The following is a 16,314-nucleotide window of genomic DNA, read 5'->3' as shown; positions in this document are numbered from 1 at the left end:
ATATATATTTGAAGCAGACGCTTGGACTATATAAGCCCTTTTTGGGGCGTTTTTGTATGTATTGTTATCTGGGTCAAACCGTATGATTAATCACTGATTACGATCATTAATATTAGTCATACATTCCCCAAACCTGACCTGTAAACCCTACATTAAATGGTGGAGATAATGCGGGCACATTTTAAGCTTTGTTTTGTGAACGAATGCATTGTCAATTTTCTGTATTTTTGTTGTTAATTTTGTACGCGAGCGCGCCGAACTGAAAGGCACAAAAAGCCCGTCCCAGTTCAGCACGATTAACAAGTTGCTAAATGATGTCTAAACAGTTGTTACCACTGTTGAGTGTTAAAGTAAACTGCAGTTCATAATATTAAAATTGCTTCTGTAAAGACGCGCTATATTTTAATATTACAAAATCCCCTGTTCAGAACGATGCTCTTCTGTCGGGGCGATAAAAAGACATCTTAGTAAGGCTCCTTCTCTCATCTTAGTAAGGCCTGAGATTATAAACGTTATAAAATTAACTCCTGGTTTACATTGACGTAGCTAATCAATTGGAAACCTAATACATTTTGAATAAGTGCTATATTTCTAATGTGTATGGGAGCCGAACAACAGACGTACAATTCCTGTTGTCCACATTTACTCGTAGTGCAGGAAAAAAAGAATCTGCCACGCCGTTTATGAGAAGCATAGCACAAGAAAGAAAACAAAAACAGACCCGCCGAGGTTTCAATTGAATAATTGTGATTTTGCAGAAAATCCAAGCATGAGAACTCTCTCCCTGATTTGAAATCACACAGAGTGTTATTCCGCAGACAAACACTAGAGGGCAGCCTGTAAGTGCTTGATTAGTTCTCAAGTTACTCCCACCCCATGACGTCATCTTGCGCGAGCCCAAGTACGCCATCGTGTGGACATTCAGTGTAGGTCATTTCTTTTCTCAAATTCTTTCTCCCTGTGAATATTGAAAGGGCTAGTTGATTTAGTTTGAAGAGTTTAACTGTCAATACATATTTGCATTTACAAGCTTTGCATGTGCTAATATTATTGGATGTTAAACAATTCTTCTACCTCCGACTGTTACACTTAATTGGTTTCAAACAAGATTTGAATTTAAATTTAAAGTTAAGTCTCACTACAGTGACTAATGCCCACTTAGAGGAAACGGCGCCCCCTTTGGTGGCCTTCACTGCTAAGTCGGTTTATCACTTCCTTCCTCCTTGCGTTCTGTTTCAAAGTGGTTAATTTCCAGTTGGTCTTATTTCAGATGCTATCACTGATATCTTACAGCAATCGTGATTATCATCGGATATAATTCTGATCTCTAACTTTCTTACACTTATTCAAATTTGGTTTGAAACAAACAAATTTCGAATGTAAATTTGAATTAAGTCTCTCATTTCAATTATTAATAATTAATGTGATTAATTATTATTAATTATTATTAATATATATATATTTTTTATTTATTCCTTTTTTTTTCTCCCTCTTTGATACTTTATTACGACTGTATCCTTAATATCTTAGATGCTACCTGACATCTCTTTACACGCTTATTAAAATTGAGTTTAACAAGTTGAATTCAATTTAAATTAAGTTTGTCTGTTAATCCTGCCTTGTTTACTTCTGTCTTTTCTTGTGGTCAGATTGTCTTTATAATTAACATCATTATCAAACTTCTCGATTTATCATCAATTGGTAAAGCTTTGCCTGTTATTTCTACATGCATAATTACTCAATTTGGTTTAAACAAGAAAGCCTTAATTCACTTTAAGACTTTCACTTGCTAAACCCTGTTCTGTATTTGTATGTAGAATTCCCTAGTGTGCTGTGGTGATTCGACCGTCATCTCTGGTGGTTCCCAGCAAGCTGGTTTGTCCGACCGGCGTTACCGACGCTGGCCGTATGTGAATCTCGGACTCTTCTGTCTCTTTTCATTGGTGCGGCACGCAACGACATCAGCAATTTGGCACTCCAAAGGAAAGTCAACACCGTCAGTCGACACACATGGCAAGTTTGGAATAATTACCTAAACCAGGGCCTGAAGAGGGGCCACTCTTACGAGGGTTCTAGGGAAAATCCAATTCTTGTTGTGCCGTCTCAGGCAGTTGACACCTTGGTGTTGCCGGTTGTGTTTAAAGTCAAGTTGTTTGAGAGGGCGCACCGTGATAGTGGCAGGGGGCCCGGGGACACTGCAGTCAAGTGTTTGGGACCGTTGGAAAGATTGACCACGCGCTGGTCCCCAGCAGAGTGACACCGATTCACCCCAGGCAAATTAAAGAAGGTAAAATCCACCCACCAGTATAGGCCACATAATAGTAGACATTCCCCCGGTCATTTAAGCATTCGGCCCATTTCTTTCTCTCCCCTAAGCCACACCATCTTCCTAGGGTTTATACCTCAATAGCGCCCCACCCTGTTGGTCCTATCATAAGCCCTAGCAGTGGTGGTAGACTTAGGCCCTCTTTCTCCTGCCTATCTATTCCTAACATTAATTGTGTTCTATTTTATTCTGCTGTTCTGTTCTGTCGTAGTGTGTACTTCCAGTTCACATTAAGACAGAGCCTACAAGAGCCATCAAGGAAAACTGAATAAAGAGACAAACAGGCAGCCCGCATCCTCAGATAACCTTGTGGGCTGCCGCCTTGTCAAATTCTTTATTTAGACCTGCACTGACCCGCGAAATTCGGCCCACTTAATTGTCTAACTGTCTACCCAAGTTAGTCAAAATTATGGCTTATAATAGCCACCTCATTGTAGCTCGCTAACCCTACGCGTACTTGCATTGGCCTTTTTGTGTGTGCTGTTCTCTTCTCTCGCCAACAGTAAGCCAGTATGTCCCGTTCGTCCAGTCCCGCAGCCCACTGGGATCACCTCGAGGCCTGGTTGAGCGCAATGACGGACACCGTCCTACCCAAGGACGCCAGGGACCTACAGCCCCTAGGTCGAGAGCAACTGGACGCCGAATTGGACAGCCTAATGGCCCACGATCCAACACAGAGCTACAACCACAAAGAATGGACCAAGATCATGGGAAGTCTTGCCCACAATCTCGTCGCCCAGGCACGGATAAATGAGAAAAGCAACCTCGACCTGGAGCAGGAGGCCACAGCGCTAAAACTCCAAGCTGAGGAGGCCCGTAGGAACCAAGCCAAAACTCAGAGTCAACTAGATCAGCTACGCCTCGAGACCGAGGAACAGCGAAAGGAAGAGGATGGAACAGACCCAGAACAGAAAAAGGAAGTAGAAAGACTTCGAAATGCCCTGGAAAAACTTCTCCTAGATACAGACCAAAGAGAACAGTCGGAGAGAACAGCCAGAGAAGAACTCGACGAAAAGTTGCAACAAGCCGAGTCTCTCCTTGCAAGAGCAGAGACTGCACTAAAAGACAGAGATGCTAAAGCCAAAGCCTGTGAAAAGCACCTGCACATGGCCTGAGCTGAAATCCATGAACTTATTCAGCACAGAGACCATCTCCAATATGAACTTGACACTGTTCACAGAGAACTGAAACATTCTTATAAACTGCAAAATGAACAGAAAAGGGAAATGCACACCACAGAGTTTCCCCTGACCAGTGGGCCCAAGCTTTTCAGCCAAGAGCTCAGAGCTGAAAAGGCGGGTGAAAGCCCACCGTTCAACATGTCACCAGCCAGCTTCCAAGAACCCCCGTCAGCAACAAAAGGGTGGGAGCCCACACACCAAAGCCTGGTCACTAACCACGGCATGGCTCCCAAAGAACTTGACAAGCTGGCCAGAAACATCCCTACTTTCACCCCAAATCCTGCAGGAGGCCACGACGTGCACACCTACCTGCAAGACATAGACTTTCACTTGCACACTGTTCCCAACGTGACCATGCGGGACAGAGTGTACCTGCTAAGAATTACATCTAGCCGCGACGTGCGCAGCTTCCTGGATCGACAACCAGAGACTATCAAATCAGACTACCTACAGCTACGGCAGGCCTTCATCAGAGAATTCTCTGATCCAGAGTCAGAACACGGACTCATCGCCGCTATGGACCTCAAACAGGCCCGACTGGAAACTCCACAGGCCTACTACAGCCGCATCCAACGAGCCTACTTCGGAGCACGGAACGAACCTGGGATGGAAGAAGATTTCAACTTCAAAACTCTGTTTCTCTGAAACCTGCATCCCACAGTGAGCCATCACTTAGGGGTCCTGGCCTGCCCTCGTAGCATGACTACCCAACAGCTGCGAGACTTAGCCCATAAAGCTTTCACGAAGCAGAAGATTGCTTCTGAAAAGACTGTAAAAAAATCCAACCATTTGCCCTGTCACTGATCAGCGCTCAGAGCTGGCACTAGAGGGCGCCCACCAGCACCACAGTAACAGACCTTCTTACCACAATTCAAGACCATTCCCTGACAGAAGAGGGCAGCACAACAGTGATGGTGCCCATCCTAAGCACCAGAGCGGGCGCTCTGAAAGATTCTACAACGGCCCACGGCCATCCCACAACCAAAAGGGTGGAGCCACGTGGGAAGCCAACCGACGGCCAAGACAGAACCAAACCCCGTCGCCGAGAACGTCAAGTCCAGACAGCCCGCAGCGGAACACCTCGCGGCATGCCTCAGGCAAGTCCAAGTACGAGCCTACCCCACAGAAAAACAGGGAGGCCACGGCGGAGACCGCACAGATCCTGAAGGTTCTGAAAGAGCTGCTTCATAGAATACCTCACAAGAAAGACAAAGAGGACAGGTCAGACTCCTCATGACTAAGCGTAAGGCATGAAACCAACACCCTTCCTGACTGCCCTCCTACTGAACCAAGCACCCAGAGCACCGCTCTTCAGACACAGACTACCGAACCAGCTATCACATCACCAAGTGACAGCGACACCCACTCACTGCAGTTGACAACCACACACCCTGCATCGGACAACCCAATCCGTCACACCAGTGACCAAGCCCCTAAGATACCAGAAAGTGCTGTTTTGGTTGTGTGTCTCTGCACCGAGTCACCCGAGACCGACCCTAACTGCTTATCGATCACCACACAAGCCCCAACATCAAAACTCCTGGGGAATCTGATCGAAAAGGGAGTAGCACGAAAACTCTATCTCGCCCTCACTGTGGAACATGAGGTGAGACTCGAAGCCCTGGTAGACACTGGAGCAGATCTCACTTTGATATCAGCTGAACTTTTTGAAAGACTCAAATTTGAAGCTAAGAGGCAAAATCGAACTCTAAAATCTCAAAATTGTGTGCTAAATGTACAGTCATACAGCCAAAATGACGTCCGGCTTGAACAGTGGGCTCAAGTGCGAGAACATGTCCCCCTTCAGCCACCCCAATCACCTGAACCAGACTGTCAGGTCACAAAGGTCACGGGAACTCTCACAGCCAGCCACAGTGACACAGCATCAGCACCAGAGCGAGATTCAAGTTCGCTACTCTGCACATTTCAGCTCACCCAAGACTTTGACTCCTTCTGCCCCAAGGTCACAGCTGACCTGCACTTGAATGGCGTAACTGCCACTGACATCATACTTGCACTATGGGCAGACAACTCAGCCATCAGCCTCTCCCTATACAATGCTCTCATTGAAGACACACCGGACCTTCCCTCTGCCAGCAAGCGCACCCATTTCCCTTTGAACTTATGTCCATCAACAATGGTGACTGCCAAAAGGATCTGCTCCTTGAACTTGAAGTGGAACTACCGGTGTCTGACCCACTACTTCTTGGTCCTTCCAGAACTGCCCCATGATGTCTACATTGGAGCAGACATTCTGATTCGCTGGGTTTCTTTCAACCTTAACCCGAATGCGTTGAACTTGGACTCAAGCTGGAAGCCACGCCCCTCACTGAAGTGTCATCCCGTGCTGTTTACATCCTCTTCAACAACCGCATGGCAATGGACATCACAATTCCAAAAGCCTACCGGGCAGGATGGCTAGAGAGCCACGACTTTCATGACTTTGAACTAACATTACCAATCATTGGGCCCATCCCAGCTTCAATGATACCCGAAGGGCACACAGACAACACCGTGTTCACAACCCCCTTCAAGATCCTCCCACGTTTGTCAGGCAGTACAAGATCCCCATCGCGTCACACGAACCGGTGCAAGAGATCATCGACTCCATGCTTGAAAAAGGTGTCATTCGTCCATGCAACAGCACCTATTCTGCCCCCATCTGGCCCGTCCTCAAACCAAACGGCAAGTGGCGACCCACCATTGACTACAGGAAACTGAATCAACAAGTGCCACTGTCACGATGGCCTATGACTCAGCTGGAGCAGGAAATACCCAGAATCAGAGGAGCCACCATCTTCTCTACACTTGATGTGGCCTCTGGATTCTGGACCATACCAGTGCATCCCGAAGATCAGCACAAGCTAGCTTTCACATTCGGCAACAGACAATTCACTGTTCGGCTATGCCAACTCACCTGCCAAGTTCAACATCTTCCTGAACAAAGCATGCCCAGATGCCAGAACAAGAGGCAATCTTATCTATGTAGACGATATTCTCATGAAGAGCACAACAGTGGCTGACCACATGAAAGAAATAGACTATGTTTTGAACCAATTGTCCACTGCCGGTGCCAAGATCGCCCTCCACAAAAGGACAGTGGTGCCAAACCAAGGTCAACTATGTGGGCCTACTCATAGGATCACAGGGCATCGAACCACAGTCCAGCCGTATTCAAGCCGTTCTCAGAGCACATCTCAGAGCTGCGAAGTTTCCTAGGGGTGTGCAATTACTCACGGCAGTTCATCGAGAGCTACTCAGACATTGCAAAACCTCTAACTGCCCTTCTGAAAAAAGACTGCCCATTTATATGGACAGAGGTCCAAGAACATGCCATGGACGAGCTGAAACGACACCTATGCACCGCTCCGTGCCTGGCTTACCCGGACCCACAAAAAGAGTTCTACTTAGAAGCTGGATTCTCCAGCCACTGTCTCAGTGCTGGCCTGTACCAACGGCATGACCAAGACAAGAGAGTAGAGCCCGACCGATAAAGGATTTTGAAGGCCGATACCGATACAAATATTTGTTGGGTTTAAAATCCGATAAACCGATATATCGGCCGATATTTTTTTTTTTTCAGAAACGCGCAACAAAACATTAACAGATTTCCCTAACATTAGTTATTTGTAGTTATTTATGAGTTTTAACTAAAATAATATGACAATGCATTTTAAAAAGAAACTTGTTTCTTTTATTGTCACAACAGAACAGAGGAACATCAAAATATATTAAAGTTCTGATAAATAAAATGTATAAAAATACAAACTTAAGATATGAAACGTAAAGTCCTTTGAACAAAAACACAAAAACAACAACAACCAAATCAAAGTTACCAGTATTAAAAGACTTGGTATAGCTTCATAAATATAACTTTAAACTATACTACTTATAAATTGCTAACAGTATATATGAGGTAGTGTACTGAATCAGTCAATCCTCAATGGCTCCAGTCCAGCAGAGGCAGGTTGTAGTACAAGAAGCAAAGTTTCTCTGCATTATCTCCTTTCAAAGAGCTTCGCCTATCCTCATAAATATTGCCTATGGTGCTGAACCATTTTCAATCATCAGTTGCTGCCTGCCTTCTAAAACCTATTATTTAGCATTATATGACTCGTTAATGCTGCGGCTGAACGACAGTCTGCAACGCACACTTGGCGTCGTTGGATTCACACACATCATGTAAAAGAAAAGCTAACTTTGTCTTTTATGCACAAGATACGTTGCAGGCATCCCAACCTGCAAACCCCCCCCCCCCCCCATATCACCACAGAACAAGAGTTAATGAGAGCTAAAAGATAAAGCATAATATATAATTTATTTAGGCTATAGGCCTATGCAATTATTTGTTAATTATGTAGATTACTTTTAATATAAACTGCTTATACTATTTATGTAAACTGCTTTTATTTATATTCCATTGCAACTTTAAACAGGTCTAAGGAGTTTATTGTTTTCATGTAGCCTAGGTAACTAGCCGGCCTGAAAAATATGCACATGAAATGAAACTTGTTTAACTCACCTCAACATGTCTTTAACAATCATTTAACCCGCCATGGGCAATGCTGAAGTCACTGTTACAAACTGTACAGCGTGCAAGACTGTCATTATGTATCACTCTTATTAGACAGGGGTACACTTTCGTGTAGTCTGGCGTAAAATGTGTCTTATATTTTCGCTTTTTGGGGCACTCTGCCATGGCGCTCCTGTGTCTAGATACACAACTGGATCGGGAGAAGAGATACAAGCCCGCACACACACACACGCAAGGTCTCTCGCTCTCTCCCGTGCGCGCTACACCACGGTTTGGAGCACAGTCTAACCGCTCTTGCTCGCTCGCTCTTGATTCCGGGAGATTTACTAATAACTAATTTGCGGGCATCAGGGAGCCGCTATCAGAACTTCCGGGAGACTTGGGATGTCTGCGTTTGATACTTTTTCTCTGTCTAAATGTTCACTCCTCGCAAGTCTAACTTACATTTTACAATGCAGGGACTGTAACTAGAGATATGCTAGTTATAAATACAGTAATAATCATTACTTTATTTAGGCAGAAAAAGTTCGTTGTGGTTTCCAAGCTCATTACTGTTACGTTAGCTGTCTTCCACTGATGATAGTGGCATTAGCTAGCTTTGTGGTTATACACAAATTTGTGCTTATACACTAAAATAATATCGACATAATGAGCATTTATAATAAATAGCGGGATATCGCGCTAATCGCGAAACAACCCTGCTAACCATGTGCTGAGACATACTAAACTCATTACACACGGTTAATATAGTAACACAACTGCTTTGAACACACACAACTCATCAGTATTGCATTTAGCTAGTCTATGATGAGCCATAATTTAGCAATGGATAACGTCATACTGCAAATTGTAAAACATACATTTTCAATATAACAGGCCAAGGAGAGATGATACGTCTCATTGCTATAACTGTCACGCGCTATTAAAGAAATACTTCAGTCACATCGTCAAAAGTTAAAAGGACAGTCAGTCAACTACACTGTAACAACGTAACGTAATTATTACTAGCTAATTCCGCTTCACTCTCGGCTTATTTAACCGCAGCAAAACTGGACATGAAAGTCACAAATTTTGTCATGCTTATTTGAGTTAAGAGAACTGATGGGGATGTTCTTTTAATTGTTATTCAAGCAATGTATGTGACCAACTCACCATGGCATGAACACATGATCTCACTCGCGGATAACTGATTCTCTCTGCCCGACTCTGGCTGCAGGATGTGTGGCGCGTTATACACGAGTGTTGCCAACAGGGACGGTGTAGAGTGCCCTCTGGTGGACAAACTATACAACTCCAACACTCATGACATGGTTGAAGGGTATTTCGTCCGTTTTTTTTTTTTTTTAAATATTCATTTATCGGCCATTATAAACGCCGATACCAATAGTTTGGAAAATGCCTAATATCGGCCGATAATATCGGCCTGCCGATAAATCGGTCGAGCTCTACAAGAGAGTAATCGCATATGCCAGCAAGACACTTCTTCCACCCGAGAGTAAATTCTCAGACTGTGAAAAAGCTCTGCTCTGCACTGTATGGGCCATCCAGAGATTCTCCAACTACATTGGAGCACAGAAAGTTATCATAGAGACTTGCCACCAATGGCGCAATTTTGAGGCACATTATGCTCAGAATCACAAGTCAATGCTAGGCAACGGCCTGGCTGCCTGCCAGAACTGCTCTGATAACACACCAGCTGCAACGGTGGATGTGGAAGAACCCCAACAACAACAACTAACCTGTCACAGGTACTTTGAAGAAAATGGGTGCCAAGGTATGCCCACAGCCTACGTCGATGGATGTTCCTACAACCAAGAGGGCATTTGTCAAGCAGGAGCAGGTGTATTATGTGTAAATGACCTGCCGTGCCCACCACAACACTTCAAGCTGGGCCCGCAGTCATCACAGTATGCGGAGGTTGCAGCCATTCTCATAACTCTGCAAATCGCATCGACCCATAACATCAGAGAACTCCTGATCTGCACAGACTCCAACTATGCCAGACTCAGTTTCACATGCTACCTTCCAAACTGGAAACATAATAGCTTTAAAACTTCGAACGGCAAGCCTATCAAACACCAACACCTGTTTCAGGTATGTGATGACATTACAAGAAATAACAACATGATTGTCTACTGGAAGAAGGTGAAAGGACACTCAAGGCAACCAGGCCTTGACAAAGACTTGAACGACCAAACCGATGCACTTGCCAAGACTGGCGCACTGCACGGTACTCTATGGTCACCTCCAACCCTCCCACCCACCTTGAACATTGCAGTGATAACCCGAAGCAAACAAACCTTTCCTGCAAACAGTGCCACCCTCTCAGCCTCTAACGCTGGCTCCGCAGATGTCAAACAACGAGATAGCGGACATGCAAGCCTCTGACACATCCATAAAGACTTTCCTAAACCACCTCACTGACCCCACCAACCACCCTCTACCGCCGTCTGACCTCACTGACAACCCGTGCCTCAGACAACTGCATGACATAAAGCACATGCTGCGTGTGATCAACAACATTTTGTGGTATGCACCTGATGACATCACAGCGCCAAGGCTCGTGGTGCCACAGTGCCTAAGGGGGGTCATGCTAAGTTATGCCCACGACGCACCATGTGCCGGGCACCACGGCGCCAGAGCCACTTATGAGACACTGAAACAAGTGGCATACTGGCCCTGCATGCAGGAACATGTGACAGAATATGTCAGAGAATGCCTGGTTTGCTGCCAGTTTCAACGGGCAAACCCAAACCACAGAGCTCCACTGCAACGCAGGAGAGTCACATTCCATGGTCAGACCTCCAAATCGACTGGGTAGGACCTCTGCCCAGGTCGACGAGGGGCAACAAATACTTCCTCACAGTCGTGTGCCAGTTCACAAAGTGGGTAGATTGTCTTCCAGCACCCAACGACACTGCCCAGACCACGGCATACCTCCTGATGATCCACATCTTCTCCAGGTTCGGACTGCCTCTGAGAGTCAACTCAGACAGAGGTACTCACTTTACGGCTGAGATTATGCAACAGATCTGGAGACTCCTGGGAGTCCAAATTCAACTACACATCAGTCATCATCCAATCTCATCTGGCCAAGTGGAACGATCAAACCGAACCGTGGTCAGTATGTTGAAGAAGTATGTGTCGGCGAATCAGAAGGACTGGGATGTAAAACTCCCGCTGGTGCTAATGGCTCTCAGAGCCACCCCGCAGAACTCGGCTCACGTGTCTCCCTTCGAACTAATGACTGGGCGGCAGATGACACTGCCACTGCATCTGCTGTATCAGCCAGGAGACTCCAGCCTCGTCACAGCCTGCACCATTCACCAGTACCTCGACGAGCTACACCGGCACCTGAAAGCAACATTTGCTTTTGCACAACAACAGCTTCAAAAGAGTGCCGAAGGACAGAAAGCATACTATGATCAGAAAGCGTCGCACCAAGAACTGGACGTGGGCGACAGGGTCTGGTATTATAGCTTCATTCAGCCATCCCGCACAGCCTCCCATCGGCTGTCAAAGAAATTACTGCCCCACTGGACAGGACCCCATGAGATCACTCTCCCCGGTGGCGTACCGAATCCAACTAAACCGGAGACAGAAAGAGCCGGTTTTCAAATGGGTCCACCGTAATCAAATAAAACGACATGTGGCTGACAGGGAAAAGCGGGGAGGGGCCAATGCAAACTAACCTGATTTCCATCCTAGGAGTCGAAAGACCACCCTGCACTACCAAGGACGACCCTCGCTGACCCCCTTGTCTCTCTCCCTTTTTGCCCTTACTAGGATGCTGCTGTGGTTCACCATCCTGTGCCTCCAGTCAACCAGAAGTCAACAGCAGTCGGACATCATCTCACCCGGTCCGGCATCAGGCATCGTCCTGAGGGAACAACTACACTACGCAGCTACACTCACCTACGACCAGCATGACACAGCCACCCGTCTCACCTTGCCCAACCAGAGCATGTGGATTCAAGTCCCGAAAGGTGCCATCCTCCACCTCGATGACCTGGCACTATACCATCTCCCAGGTGAAGAGTACGAAACAGAACTGGAAATCCCATCTTTTTTCCAGAATCAAAACCTCACCCTAGATCCAGAACTGGAACTATGGATCGAAAGAGAGGGCTCCCAGTTAATTGACATTGCTCCTATCGACACAGCCCTCCAAGCCTTGTCTCGAATGCCCATCTTGACCACCTCACCTGTTGTCCGAGCCTGGACCGCAGCGGACACTGCGCTGTGCATCTCTATGGGAATCAGCCACCTCCTGACACTAGGCCTGGCCTGTACAGGAGGCTCAACGAGATGCAAACATCCACAGCCAAGCTCACGAAAGCCATGTCCGTAGGTTTCCGACGGAACCCCTGGAAAGAGGGGACTACAACAGACACCACTTTGAACCTCATCGAATTGAGCCCTCCGTCCGAATAACCACCTACTACAACACCCTCATGATTTACCTGCCATCCGCCAGGCTCGACATTAAGGCTTGTCCGCTTGTCCAGGAGTAGAAGAGAAAATTAGTTGTCCGACCGGACAAGTTAAATTTCAAACAAAATAAAATGCCATGTTACTTCACGTTATGTGCCACTCATTACGTCTATTTTACAGATTTAATTGAATCGATTTGAAACTAACACATTTTTTAATAAACACAAGATTTTGACGGTACACCTAGCTTTGTTCATTTAATTTCAATTGGCTATTTGTTTGGGCCTCTTGTGCGCGCCTGTGTTAACGTGCGCTTTGTTGGCGTGTAGCGGCGACGCTGATGCGTTATGCACATCTGTAAACATTACCGAATGCCTTCCAGTTGCTAAATAAAAGCGGACTTTCTACACAAACAAACGTACGTGTCATTAGTATGAGAAAAAAAAGGAGATTTTTAACTGTGTCGGGCTCGGATATAAATATCTTAATGCCTGTCGGGCTCGGGTCGGGTTCGGTTACTGCCCTGTCGGACACGGGCCGGTCTCGGACAGAAAAATGCGGCCCAATCCGCACTCTGGTGTGTACTAAGAGACTTTATCAGTGTTTAAATATTATAAGTGTTTTCCCTGCAACAAATGACAACAAAGAATATCATTTTGTGAACTGCTGTGCATGACCATCAAGGAATATACAAAAAAAGACAACATAGCTAAAAAGTAATGAGAGGTTTTAATTATGTCCTGACCAGGCCCGCCGACAGGGGGGGACAAACGGGTCTGTTGTCCCGGGCCCAGGGTAGGGGGGCCCAGAACTGGGCCCTCATTAAATTATGGAATAATTGTTAAAAAATAAATAAAATAGGCATATTTGTGGAAAAAATATCTAATATTTGAGTTACATAAAAGCTTTTTATTTGTTTTCTTCCTAATTGTCCTTGAAATAGTGGTCAAGAACCCCGCCCACCCCCAAAACAAAAAATGGTTTGGCCACTGATCAAAATTTGATGTTGTCATTTGATTTGAAGTTCAGTAGGCTAACGTTACGATCAAAATGTCCGGTCAGCACAAGTCTGGTGCTCAGAAAAGAAAAGAAAAGAGAAGAAGGGAAGAAGAAAATAGAGGCCTTCGAGATGTCCTAAACAAATATTTTAAAAAGGTGGTGACGGAGAAGCTGGAACTAACGTTAGTAAAGTCAACGTAGAGCAAGGTAAGAAACAAGCGCAGCCAACGTTTATGAGTGTTGTCAAAGACCCGGTACTTCGGTACCAAGTCGGTACTAATTTTGTTTTAAACGTCACGCCCACGGTACCAGGTTTTCTCAAACCCGGTACTTGATGCTGGCGTGCATGCCCGGCAGCGTGCAGTTAGCGTCCTCTTCATAAAAGTGCTGAGACATTGCGACCGGCGGTGCTGCTGATGTGGTGGCTGTAAATCCACTTGTTGATAAGAAAGGAGGAAAGAGACACATATGGAAATATTTTGGATATTAGCTCATAATAGCGACGCGGCGCTTCGTTTTACAGGCGCGAAGTTCATTGTTGCATAGCAACGACTGACGCCACGGAAGAGCACGCTTGTGGAAAGGAGAAAGCGGTGCGAACTGCGCTCTCCATGATGACGAGGAAGTATTAGCAAAGAATTCATTGATTTCTAGCCCTTGCATTAGCTTTACTACTAGATATATTTATGGAGATGAGAAATAAAAAGCCGGCTGAAATGCGTCACTGTTGGCATCGGTGAACAGATAATGGGCAGATCCGAGTCTATTTTTGCTGCGCTGCTCATGCTTAATTAAAAGTGAAAGCACACTTTTGATGGACAAAAAATAAATATGATTTCACACAAAAAGTGCCCAAAATGCACAGATTTTGCATGTCTAGTATGTTTTAACAAGAACTGCAGTAGGCTATGTCAGAAAAAAAAATGAAAACATTTATAGAAAATGTACCCATTTAAACGTGTTTTTATTATTCAGTTTGGGTAAAAGTATATGGTGTTTTATAAAAAAAAAAAAAAAAAATGGAAGTCTGCTGTAAAGTGGTTAGAAAATATGCCTATTTTATTTATTTTTTTAACAATTATTCCATAATTTAATGAGGGCCCAGTTCCATCTAAGATTATCTTGTCCCGGGCCCAGGCAAGACTGTCAGCTGGCCTGGTCCTGACGTCATTGTTGTCTTTATATATGCTGCACCGCCATGTTTCCTCTTTAGGAGGTTATGTCATGTAGTAGTGTTTTCAAAAATACCGGTATTTCTGAAGGTACCGGGGTAATACCGGGGTATTATTTGAATATTAGAATATTGGTGTTATTGTAGAGAGGTTTCAAATAGGTCGTGTATGAAGACACTCCCATATGCGTTAGTAAACGCAATGTCTCGTTCCCTTCGCCTCAGGGAACCGAGGTCACGTACGTAACTGAGACGATCTCAAACTGAGCTCGAATCTTTAAAATTCTACCTTTCACAATCTCTTCCATCTTAAAAGATCAGTGAGTAAAACTCTTAGCAAATAACTTGGCAACTCCTCCACTACGAGAGGTTTTATTACTTAAAAGCCAGACCGCCCCATTCTTCTGCCCAATCATTTTTATCATCACTGTGTGTTTCTAGTAAAAATAACATCAAGTTGTTTCTGCATCATTACTTCATATGTTTCCGCCCTGTTTACACAATCTCTGGCTCCGTTTACATTTAAAGATGCAATACTGATATCTCTCATATGCAAAGAAATAAATACAAATAAACAAAGTTAAAGAGTTAAGGCCAATTTCCTGACATTATTATTTAGTTGATTTGAGTTTTGTAAAAAATATTTTCATCCGATATACGTTGTGTAAAACATCCCACACTCCTTAAACTCTTAGTATTTCCACAAAGAGTTTCAGATCTGGAAGAAATCAGCAATCTGTCCAACCTTCTGATTTTTTGTCAGTTTTGTTAGCATCATAATCATGACATTTCCATTCACTCTGAGAACAATCAGAATCTCAGAGAAAATGTTCTCTGTTTCTGGCTTGCTTTGACCCTGCCTCTCAAAACATCCTGATCCACTTCCATCATTGAGTTCTCACCCAGATTAACACTTTCTGAGACATTTCATTATATCAGTAAAGACATTGTAGACGAAATCATAAAAATCATGTAGGTAAATCTCCTTAATTAAGTCAGATTTGCTCCAGAATGCGATCTTTTCCAAATTTATCGAATCGTGACAATTATTTGGCTAATGTATTTAATAAAAGTCGGAACATTAGACAAAATAACTTTCTTCGCGAGGGTTAAAAGAGGAAGCACATGTGTGAATAAACCACGAATCACTGCTGCATTATTCATTTTTAAAGCTGCTAAACACACTTAATATCCAAAAACATCTCCGATGACCAAAACAAACACACGCTCACCGTGGACACACTTTAAACTCCCAATACTCAATTAACTTTGTTTTCACTACTCGGTATAAACCTGGTAATAAAGCTCAAACACAAAAGAGAAAGCCAGAAAAAGAAAAGACACAATATATCTTGCCACAGCGGGCTAAACTCATTCGTACTCACCTCACACTCCTCACACTCGCCCTACAGACGCGCACGCATGCGTAGAGAGAGAGAGAGAGAGAGAGAGAGAGAAAGAGAGACAGAGACAAAGTACAGTACTTTTATTTTCTTATGTTCATAATGTCATGTTAAATGCGTATTTAATTTTAATTGTATAGTATATAGTTTTTATTTTATTTGATTCATTACCTGACACCTTATTTTAATATATAGGAGAGAATTGTTGTATCTTTATTGTTATTTGTTACTATTTTATTATTATTATTTGTGTATTTAATGCAGAA

The 16,314-nt window shown here is 44.4% G+C and overlaps 1 protein-coding gene across 1 annotated transcript in view; it reads right to left on the bottom strand.

Moving 5' to 3' along the window:
- The window catches only part of LOC127643013 (Fc receptor-like protein 3), a 106,727-nt gene extending 90,657 nt beyond the window's left edge, over positions 1–16,070 (bottom strand). Inside the window, exon 1 of the mRNA XM_052125533.1 lies at positions 16,031–16,070. The gene's annotated coding sequence lies outside the window, so the exon portion shown is untranslated. The remainder of the gene's footprint in view (positions 1–16,030) is intronic.
- Positions 16,071–16,314: the final 244 nt, after the last annotated feature.

This window comes from Xyrauchen texanus, chromosome 1 (assembly GCF_025860055.1).
Source record: "Xyrauchen texanus isolate HMW12.3.18 chromosome 1, RBS_HiC_50CHRs, whole genome shotgun sequence".
In the NCBI taxonomy this organism is placed as follows: domain Eukaryota; kingdom Metazoa; phylum Chordata; class Actinopteri; order Cypriniformes; family Catostomidae; genus Xyrauchen; species Xyrauchen texanus.
The sequence above is the reverse complement of the archived record's forward strand: the minus strand, read 5'-3'. Positions and strand labels throughout refer to the sequence as shown.